Source organism: Larimichthys crocea, chromosome VI, assembly GCF_000972845.2.
Source record: "Larimichthys crocea isolate SSNF chromosome VI, L_crocea_2.0, whole genome shotgun sequence".
Lineage (NCBI taxonomy): Eukaryota > Metazoa > Chordata > Actinopteri > Sciaenidae > Larimichthys > Larimichthys crocea.
The window spans coordinates 19,567,123-19,577,791 of record NC_040016.1 but is presented as its reverse complement, the minus strand read 5'-3'; the positions used below and the strand labels follow the sequence as shown (position 1 = coordinate 19,577,791).

Genomic DNA, 10,669 nt, shown 5'->3' with positions numbered 1-10,669 from the left:
GGGGTTGGCGGTGGCGCTATCAACTGATGGATAACTACAACAAACGAACACCATTTTTATACAGATCAGATGGACCTGCCTCAAACATATGCTGCTCCTGGGTGAATGTTACAGTTCCACAAACTGACAGGACAAGCGGCTGCTCAGCTCTGAACACTCTCAAACTCCAAGATAAAACAAACAAAGAGCCTAAAATATTGATGTGACGCGCTTTAAAGTCTCACTATGGTTTACCATCCACACTTAACTGTCTGTCAGATCAGTTTCTGACTGATTTGCTCGAACAAGCTAAGCAAACGAAAACCACTGAGCCTGAGGCAACTCGTCCTAGTGGCCATAGTTGGTAGCACAGGATCATGTGACATACACTAACTCTAAAATACTTTCCGCCACACACAATCGTTCCTAAAAAAAAACCTCAAAACACACTAAATAAATCAGTCCACTGAAAATCAAAACAGTCCTGAAGAGCTGGAGGACAAGCATGGAGTCAGTCGGCTCGAGACAAAGACCTCTAGGCAGAGTGTCAACTAGGGGTGGGCGATATATCGGATATACTCGATATAACCGGCTTGTTCTAGTATGAGAAATGACGATACGCGACCATCGAGTACTGTCACGTAAATGTTTTAAAGCCGTCGGCATTTAATTATTCTCCGGAGTCTTGCTGTGTCACCACTCCTGGTGCTCACAGCAGCAGCACACTTCCACGCCCACCCAGAAAAATCCCCTGCGGCAGCGTACTTTTTTGTATCAATGGAGGAGAGACAGAGAATCTCTGGGAGAAGGAAGGGAAAGAGACACAGTGAAAAGCCCGAGCGAGTTTATGAAGATGGAGACGGACGACTTGGTTCGAAGAAAAACATCACTGGATCGTGATGTGCGGGTTGATCCAAATTGACGGGTCCGGGTCCCGGGGTCACGAGTCACCAAACAATATTTTAATGATATTCGGGTCGGGGTCGGTCGGGTCGTTTGAAATGCGAGTAAAGTTTTGTAATTTATGTAGTAGACAAAATTTTCTGTGAAATACACAGATTATTGGCTGAATAACTGGCCAAAGATGCCACGAGTCTACAGGAGAGAAAGTATAGACACTTTTTAAAAATGCGGGTAAGGAGCGGGTTGGGTAACAATTTTTCACATATTTGCGGCGGTCGAGTTCGGGCGGGTTAGTTTAAAACGTCGGTCGGTGCAGGTCGATCAAACATGGACCCGGGCTCACGGCACTGGATCCATTATATGGCAGTGGTTCGGGTTCCATGTTATTATTTAACTTTATTTGTTAAAAACTTGTGAGTGTAGCACCCTAATTTGAAATAAGGGGGTTTGCTAAAATATTTAATTGGGATTTTCCACTTTTTGCATGCAAATAACAAAAACTCTAACAAAAGGGTCTACTTGAATCATCAGCTGATGTTTACGATATATCGTAAACATAACATATGCACATCCCTAGGACGGGTTGCTGTTTTCATGTCAGCAAGGACCATTCGGTACGCTGTGTGGACTGGTAGACTCAGACTAGAGCCACATAAATGCTTCACAGAGTTCAAGTAGCAGACACATCTCAATGTCACTGTTCAGAGGAAACTGAGTGAATCGTGGTCGAACTGCTCAAAGAAAACCACGACTGAGGAACACAAACATGAACAACTGCTTGGGCCAAAAAACACAAGGAACAGATATAAGACGAGCAGAAATCTGTACTGTGGTCTGATCAAAGTCAAATCTGAGATTTTCAGTTCAAACTGCTGTGACGCAGAAAACAGAACAGATGGTATCCATGTGTGGTTCCCACCCGTGAAGCACGGAGGACGAGGTGTGATGATGTGGGGGTGCTTTGCGGGCAACACTGTTTGAGCAGGTATCGCTGCAACCAATACACGTGTACGATATTTCATCAAAGCCATCATGAATAATAATCCTGCTCAATCTTACAACTGTCCCTTTAAAAGTGAAAACACGGTTAAGACAGATGCAGGGGCGAGAAAAGAAACCAGACTGACAGCTTTTGAGGGGATCGCCGAAAAAGTTGTTTTCGTAGCTTAAACTATGCAAATCACAGAAGCAATGACTGGAAATGTCGTTCACTGTCTCAGACGAGCCCACCTGGTTAGCTCAGACTGCAGAATTAGCCAATTATATCCCAGCGTTGAAAGGTAACAAGCTGACCTTTAAAACAACGACTGACTGATTCCAACAGGTTGCTGAAATTTACCAAAACTGACAATGACAATTGAGAAACATGGAAATGTGGTTTCTAACCCACTTGCTGAGTGGACTGTTTTCTAAAGAAAGTTGTTTTTCCATCTTTGAGAAATAAGCGGCGTTAGAGGCTAGTGACCTTGAGACTGCAATGAACAACACAGACAGCATAAAAACATGGATGTAGTATCCATGACGTCTCCCACAGGTTCTGAAAGAGCCACTGAGTGAAGGTCAGAGCGTGTTGCCGCCATCTTGGCATCCTGCATCTGCCAGCTAGAGTAGTAAGTCCCCCTCTATTATAGTCCCAGTCTAAGTCGAGCGGTCTTTTATTTTGAAACGTTTTTTTATTTCGAAATGACCCCCCCCGGTCCGCATTAAAATTGTCAAGCGTTGACCGGTCCGGTTGGGGACCACTGCTTTAAGGGGTTGGCGGTGGCGCCATCAATCATGATTGGATAACTACAACAAACACCATTTTTATACAGCATCAGATGGACCTGCCTCAAACATTATGCTGCTCCTGGTGAATGTTACAGTTCCACAAACTGACAGGACAAGCTGCTGCTCAGCTCTGAACACTCTCAAAACTCCAAGATAAAACAAACAAAGAGCCTAAAATATTGATGTGACGCGCTTTAAAGTCTCACTATGGTTTACCATCCACCAGACTTAACTGTCTGTCAGATCAGTTTCTGACTGATTTGCTCGAACAAGCTAAGCCAACAGAAACCACACTGAGCCTGAGGCAACTTCGTCCTAGTGGCCATAGTTGGTAGCACAGGATCATGTGACACACTAATCTAAAATACTTTTCCGCCACACACAATCATTCCTTAAAAAAAAACCTCAAAACACTCTAATTAAATTAGTCCACTGAAAATCAAAACAGTCCTGAAGAGCCGTGGAGGAGCAAGCATGGAGTCAGTCGGCTCAGACAAAGACCATCTATGCAGGAGGTGTTTCAACTAGGGGTGGGCGATATATCGGATATACTCGATATATCGCAATTTGTTCTATGTATGAAATGACGACCATCGAGTACTTGTCACGTAAATGTTTTAAGCTGTCGGCATTTAATTCTCCGGAGTCTTGGCTGTGTCACTCACTCCTGGTGTTCCTCACAGCACGCAGCACACTTCCACGCCCACCCAGAAAAATCCCCTGCGTGCACGCGTACTTTTTGTATCAAGTGAGGAGAGACAGAGAATCTCTGGGAAGGAGAAGAGAAAAGAGACACAGCGGAAAAAAGTGAAGAGCCTGAGCGAGTTAATTGAAGATGGAGGGTTGATCCAAATTGAGCGGGTGCCCTCGGTCGCCAAACAATATTTTTAGTGATATTCGGGTCGCGGTCGGTCGGGTCGTTTAAAATAAAGATGCCGAGTAAAGTTTTGTAATTTATGTAGTAGACAAAATTTTTTTGTGAAATACACAGACTTTATTGGCTGAATAACTGGCGCGAAGATGCCACGAGCTCTACAGGACGTAGAGAAAGTATAGACCACTTTTTAAAATGCGGGTCAGGAAGCGGGTTGGGTACAATATTTCACAATTATTTGCTGCGGTCCGAGTTCGGGCGGGTTAGTTTAAAACGTCGGTCGGTGCAGGCCGATCAAACATGGACCCGCACATCACTGCACTGGATCCATTATATGGCAGTGGTTCAGGTTACCATGTTATTATTTAACTTTATTTGTTAAAAACTTGTGAGTGTAGCACCCTAATTTGAAATAAAGGGGGTTTGCTAAAATTAATTTGATTGTGATTTTCCACTTTTTGCATGCAAATTAACAAAAACTCTAACAGAAGGGTCTACTTGAATCATCATGCTGATGTTTACGATATATCGTAAACAATAACATATCGCACATCCCTAGCGACGGGTTGCTGTTTCATGTCCAGCAAGGACCATTCGGTACGCTGTGTGGACTGGTAGACTCAGACTAGAGTCCACATAAATGCTTCACAGAGTTCAAGTAGCAGACACGTCTCAATGTCAACTGTTCAGAGGAAACTGAGTGAATCGTGGTCGAACTGCTGCAAAGAAACCACGACTGAGGAACACAAACATGAACAACTGCTTGGGCCAAGAAACACAAGGAACAGATATAAGACGAACGGAAATCTGTACCGTGGTCTGATCAAAGTCAAATCTGAGATTTTCAGTTCAAACTGCTGTGACGCAGAAAACAGAACAGATGGTATCTACATGTGTGGTTCCCACCGTGAAGCACGGAGGACGAGGTGTGATGATGTGGGGGTGCTTTGCTGGCAACACTGTTTGAGCAGGTATCGCTGCAAAGCAATACACGTGTACGATATTTCATCAAAGCCATCATGAATAATAATCCTGCCTCAATCTTACATACTGTCCCTTTAAAAGTGAAAACATGGTTAACAGACAGATGCAGGGGCGAGAAAAGAAACCAGACTGACAGCTTTTGAGGGGGTCGCCGTAAAAAGTTGTTTTCGTAGCTTAAACTATGCAAATCACAGAAGCAATGACTGGAAATGTCCGTTCACTGTCTCAGGACTGAGCCCACCTGGTTAGCTCAGACTGCAGAATTAGCCAATTTATATCCCAGCGTTGAAAGGTAACAAGCTGACCTTTAAAACAACGACTGACTGATTTCCAACAGGTTGCTGAAATTTACCAATTTACTGACAATGACAATTGAGTAGAACATGGAAATGTGGTTTCTACCCACTTGCTGAGTGGACTGTTTTCTAAAGAAAGTTGTTTTTCCATCTTTGAGAAATAAGCTGCGTTAGAGGCTAGGTGACCTTGAGACTGCAATGAACAACACAGACAGCAAACATGGATGTAGTATCCATGACGTCTCCCACAGGTTTCTGAAGAGCCACTGAGTGAAGGTCAGAGCGTGTTGCCGCCATCTTGGCACTCCTGCATCTGCCAGCTAAAGACGTTGTTGTGTGGGCGGACCTGAGGCTGAGTGAAACCTGGGTGTTCAAACAACACCATTTTGTTTGTCAGGATGGTACACTGAGCTATTCAAGAGTGGGAGAAAACTATGATAGCATTCTCCATCGTTGGTTCTCTGGCGCTCCGCAGCGTCAAAGACAATTTGCTATTAGTAAACAGGAAAAATTTGCACAGATTTACCATGTGAAAGTGCAATGACTGCGGTAATACCACTTAACTCAACCTGGAAAACTGGACTAAAATGAAGAACTAAATATCTATACACTACTGGACTGTATAAAAATATTTTACAACATAAATCAGTATCAGAGGAACGTAACAAACAACATCGCAGAAATACAACATCTAGTCTGCCCAATCCAAGGAAGAAGAAGGAGGGAATGATCGTGTGGTTAATGTCTGTGATGACACAGCACTAAAGGTGTGGAGATGTTTATTGTACTGGAAAATAGTGCCGGAGGGAAACTTCTAGCGCAGGTCTGACAACCAGCCACTCTGTCAAACTCAGGTGTGTTTCTTATAAAATGGATAGTTCCAGTCCTTGATTACAATTGGCCGAGCTGTGTTCAAACTATAAAACGCTTACACACACACACAGAACTGTGACTGCATTATACCAACATTACTGTGCTGAGAAAGGTTGAAAAACATCAGATTTTGTTCATTTTGATTTACTGGGTGGTGTAAGCGTGGATGAGCGACTGAAAGAAATTGACAGAATGAACGGCGAAAAAGTCAAGAAACAAAAGCGGGATGAGTCATAAAAAAAATAAAAAAAACTGCCAAGATGGCAGCCAAAGAAACAAAGAGAACCTACAGGGATTTATATTTGGCAGCCGGTGAACCCACTATGTCCTGTTGCTTTGTTGAAGAAATATCCACCAGCCTTTTGTCTCCATCGAGAGCCCACAAACTACACCAACAATCCGGTAATGATGTAAGTTCAGCTAGCTTACAGTCTACTAACCACTGTACAGAAACTCTAGTTGACCTAGCAGCGAGAGAAATCATTTCAGTGACGGGGCATAGAAGTGAATCATCACCGCCGCCCCAAACTACAACAAGAGGAATATTCTTGCTTTTAGCACAGCACAATGTAAACACACCTGTCCAGATCAAACAAAGAGGAGCGCCAACGTGATTGAACCCTACTCCAACAACTCCCCAACTAAATGGCGATATCCAGACAAATGTTACTTATCACTCCAATGTTTTAGGCACTGTGTCTGTGTGTTGCTTGATAATAATTCTGCCTAATGTCGCTGCAGAGCTACAATGCTTTGGCGGAGGAATGATTATTTGTTATGAATAAATTATTAACGCATAATCACACAAGAGGGAGTGCTGTTGTACTGAATATCAGCACGGCTATGATTTGGTCGCTGGTCGCAGACACACTGATATTTAGTACCACATCACAACCTTGAGTGCCATATTGCGTTTATACATCAAAAATGGCGCTTGTATAAAAGAGTTTACAGATTATGATTGCAGTTGCCAAGCAACACATAACCATTTCCTAAACACTAGCTTACGAGATAGACAGTTAAATTAGAGTCTGTTGACAGTCGCTTTGGTGAAAATTTTCTTGTCTTGACCAAGACCAATGGCTAGTGCTACGCAACAATGCTCTTTTGCTGCCCCCTTCGGTACGCTTTCAACCAATTATTAGATTTTGGTGCAAGCACCAAATGACAAGGCATTTTTCAGTGCTTGTTAGTATCAAAGGAATTTAGTCAGTGCCATAAAAATGTGAAAGTACATTACCAACAATAAGTGGGACTGGGCCTAAAAGTTACCATGCAGGCGCCCACAGTATGGTGCCAAGATAACCGGCGGATACAACTAACGTCACGTGCTAAACAGATGTATGCAAATGCAAATGAAGCTGATGAGATTTACTCAAACATCCTTTTGTACAAAATCAAACTGCTTTAAGCTTGTACACTGGACTGGACCAGTAAAACCAGAACCTAACCCAACCCTATGGTTATAAAAACAACTAGAAAATTTATAAAGAAATTTTGAGTGTGCCTGACTCTGGCCCCTCCGCCCCCATACATTATTACTGACACTGCTCAGCAAATTCAGCACTAGAAAATTCCCGCAGAAATTTTTAGAGTGACGAGTGGGCTGTTGCCGGGGGTCTGTATTTAAAAAGCACACGTCAAATAGTTATTTGTTTAGACACAGGAGCAGCTAGCACTTACGCGCTAGCAATTAACATTAACATGTATTTAATTCTTAGTGGCTAATGCTAATTAACATTAGCATGTTAGAATTAACATGGTCGCATTAGCATGTTAGCATTAGCATTTTAACATTAGCATGTTAACACTAATACACTGACGTGCTAGCAATTAGCATTAGCATGTTAACATTAACATGTTAGTGCTGATGCGCTAGCAATTATCATTAGCATGTTAACGTTTTTGCATTACCATGGTAATATTAACATGTTAGTGCTGACGCGCTAGCAATTACCATTAGCATGTTAACATTACCATGTAGCGTTAGCAATTAACATTAACATGTTATTATTACCCATTAACATTAGCATGTTAGCAATTAGCATGTATTTAATTCCTTGGTTGCTAATGTTAGCTAATAGCTAATGTCTGTCATTTTAGACAGACAAGTTCAAATTAAGTGCCAATAACTGCTAAAATGGCTGCCGCTCGGCTTCTGCCTGCTGGCCCCTTCACCCCTCCCCCCTCTCCTGCCTGAAGGAGGAGAGGGGGAGGGGTGAAGCAGGCACACTCAATAAGCCCAAGAGATAATAAAGAGTGTGCTCTTTCAGGCACACTCAATAAGCGCGGTGGATAACATATAGTGTGCGCTTTGAGGCACACTCAATGATCCAAGCAAGGCCGTGGTTTATAGTTAACAGCTGAGGGACGTTGTTAGGCATGACATGAATGCTTAATTTTACCCGTCTGTCTGTAAGCAGCACCATGTGGGCTTCCATCCTGGTGGACAATGTGGTGAACTGACTCACCGACGAGCAGATACAGGTTAGCTAAAATGGGTAGCTAACAATTTCACAAAAATATCTGGGCAGATAAGCAGCTAGCAACATACCTCTATTGACGAGTAATGTTATGGCCCTGGTCCGATGCAACGCAGCAATGGCAGCACTGCGCTCTGAAACCCATTGTCACCACAACGTCAAGCAAAGCACGGTGCTATTTAGCTGTAATCTTGGTGCCATACTGTTGCCGTGTGTGGTAACTTTAATGCCTAGTCCCACCTATTGTTGGTAACTTTCTTACTTTTATGGCACTAATCAAATTTCTTTGAAACTAACAAGCACTGAATCTCATTGGTGTCAGAGAACTAGTATATATAATAACTGGCTATGGTCCTTTTTAGTCAATTTGCTCAACACTAAGAAAGACCATTGTTGCATAGCACAAGCCATTGAAAATAATTTGCATTCAACTAGGTTGAACTTTGGCCCTGGACTACGCTGAATCAAGTAGCGAGCACACCGTAAATCACATTGTGTCTGAAGAGGCCACTTACTAATTAATAGATTTTGGTAGAAGCTGCTTGCTTACTGGTTCACTGACGCCAAATAGGCAAATATAGTACCAAATGACAAGGCATTTTTTATCCCATAAAAGTATGAAAGTTCGGTCCCCAACAATAGGCGGGACCAGGCCAGTACGGTACTAAGATAACAACAGGTAGATAAAAACCTGTTAGGCTACATCACATGCTGACCAGATGTGTTAATGCAAATGAAGCTGATGATATTTACACCAACGTACTTTTGCCCATTGTTTTCAATGGCTAGTGGCCCACCACTGGTACATATTCAAATAGGTTGAACTTAGTCAGCTTATGATTTCACAAAATGATCTGGGCAGATAAAGCAGCTATCATGTGCAGCATGTCTCTACTGACGAGTAATGTTACGTCCCTTTAGACACAATGCGACAACGACAGCACTGCACACTGAAACCCATTGTTGTCAATGGGTAGTCACCGTGCCACGAGTTCAAGCAAAGCACCCATCGGCACGCATTCAGCTAGATTGAACTTTTAAAGCCCGTACACTGGACGAAAACCAATAAAACCGCAAACGGGCCCAACCCTACGGTTATAAAAACAATAATCCAAGCATGTTAACAAATAGCTAATGTCTGTCATTTTAGACAAACAAGTTCAAATTAAGTGCTAATAACTGCTAAAATGGCTGCCGCTCGGCTTCTGCCTGCTGCCCCTCCCCCCTCTCCTCCTTCAGGCAGGAGAGGGGGGAGGGGTGAAGCAGGCACACTCAATAAACCCGAGAGATTATTGAGTGTGCTCTTTCAGGCACACTCAATAAGCGCGGTGGATAACATATAGTGTGCGCTTTGAGGCACACTCAATGATCCAAGCAAGGCCGTGGTTTATAGTTATTTTATAACAGCTAAGGGGCGTTGTTAGGCATGACACGAATGCTTAATTTGACCCGTCTGTCTGTAAGCAGCACCATGTGGGTTTCCATCCTGGTGGACAAGGAGGTGAACTGATTGACCGACGAGCAGATACAAGTACCAAATGACATTTTTCAAACGCTCGGTAGTATCGAAGAATTCGGTCAAGTGCCGTAAAAGTGTCGAAGTGTGGTAACCAGTCGTAGGTCTGTAAAGTTACTTCCACACTTTTTACGGCACTTGACCGTATTCTTCAATACTACCAAGCGTTTGAAAAACGCCCTGGTACTTGCATCAGATACAAGTACCAAATGACAGGGCATTTTTCAAACGCTTGGTAGTATCGAAGAATTCGGTCAAGTGTCGTAAAAGTGTGGAAGTTTGGTAACCAGCCGCAAAGTTACCGCGTACACGTGACAAGATTACAAGTTGCTAACAACACGTGAAAAACATGTGTTCGTGCGAATGGGAAGAACAAAGAAACCTAAAATGATGTCACTACATCTTAACACATTATGTCATAAACAAACAGACCAGACAATGGGTGACGCTACAAAGCACGCGCGAATCGTACGTCGTTCGTTAGCTCTCGAGCGCCCCCTCGTTTGAAAGACTCAGTTTAATTTAACAACACAGACTCTCCAGCAGCTTTAAACTCTGCCCACGTTCATATGTTCAGCTCATTTACAACTTTCAGTGGTTTGGTGAAAGCCATTTTTCACGCAGACTTGTGAACCGCCAGCGACCAGCCTTTGGCCGCCAAACACTCTCCGAGCAATCTTTCCTCTGTCTGAGCAGCTACTAGTTGTGGAGGCTCCCTCAGCTCCCCCTCCGGCCGGCCGGGCCGTCGGCTCCCCGCCAGACATTAACCGACCTAACGTTGTTTACCGGAGTCCGGAAGGCGACGGTGAGCGACGCGGATTAAAGTGGTCAACAAAGAGGCTGAATTACCTTTTAGTGCGGCCGTTTCGGCATCCTTCGCTCCGCCGCTGTGCCGACGCTCCACGGTAAAATGGCTGCAACAACAGCGGTGTGGATGACAGACCAGAGAGAGAGAGGCGGAGGCTGCCGCCAGAGAGGAGAGGGGGCGGGC

General features: G+C 43.7%; 1 protein-coding gene across 1 annotated transcript in view; it reads right to left on the bottom strand.

Annotated features, from left to right (window-relative positions):
• The window catches only part of ccdc71 (coiled-coil domain containing 71), a 21,322-nt gene extending 10,659 nt beyond the window's left edge, over positions 1 to 10,663 (bottom strand). Inside the window, exon 1 of the mRNA XM_010745560.3 lies at positions 10,528 to 10,663. The gene's annotated coding sequence lies outside the window, so the exon portion shown is untranslated. The remainder of the gene's footprint in view (positions 1 to 10,527) is intronic.
• Positions 10,664 to 10,669: the final 6 nt, after the last annotated feature.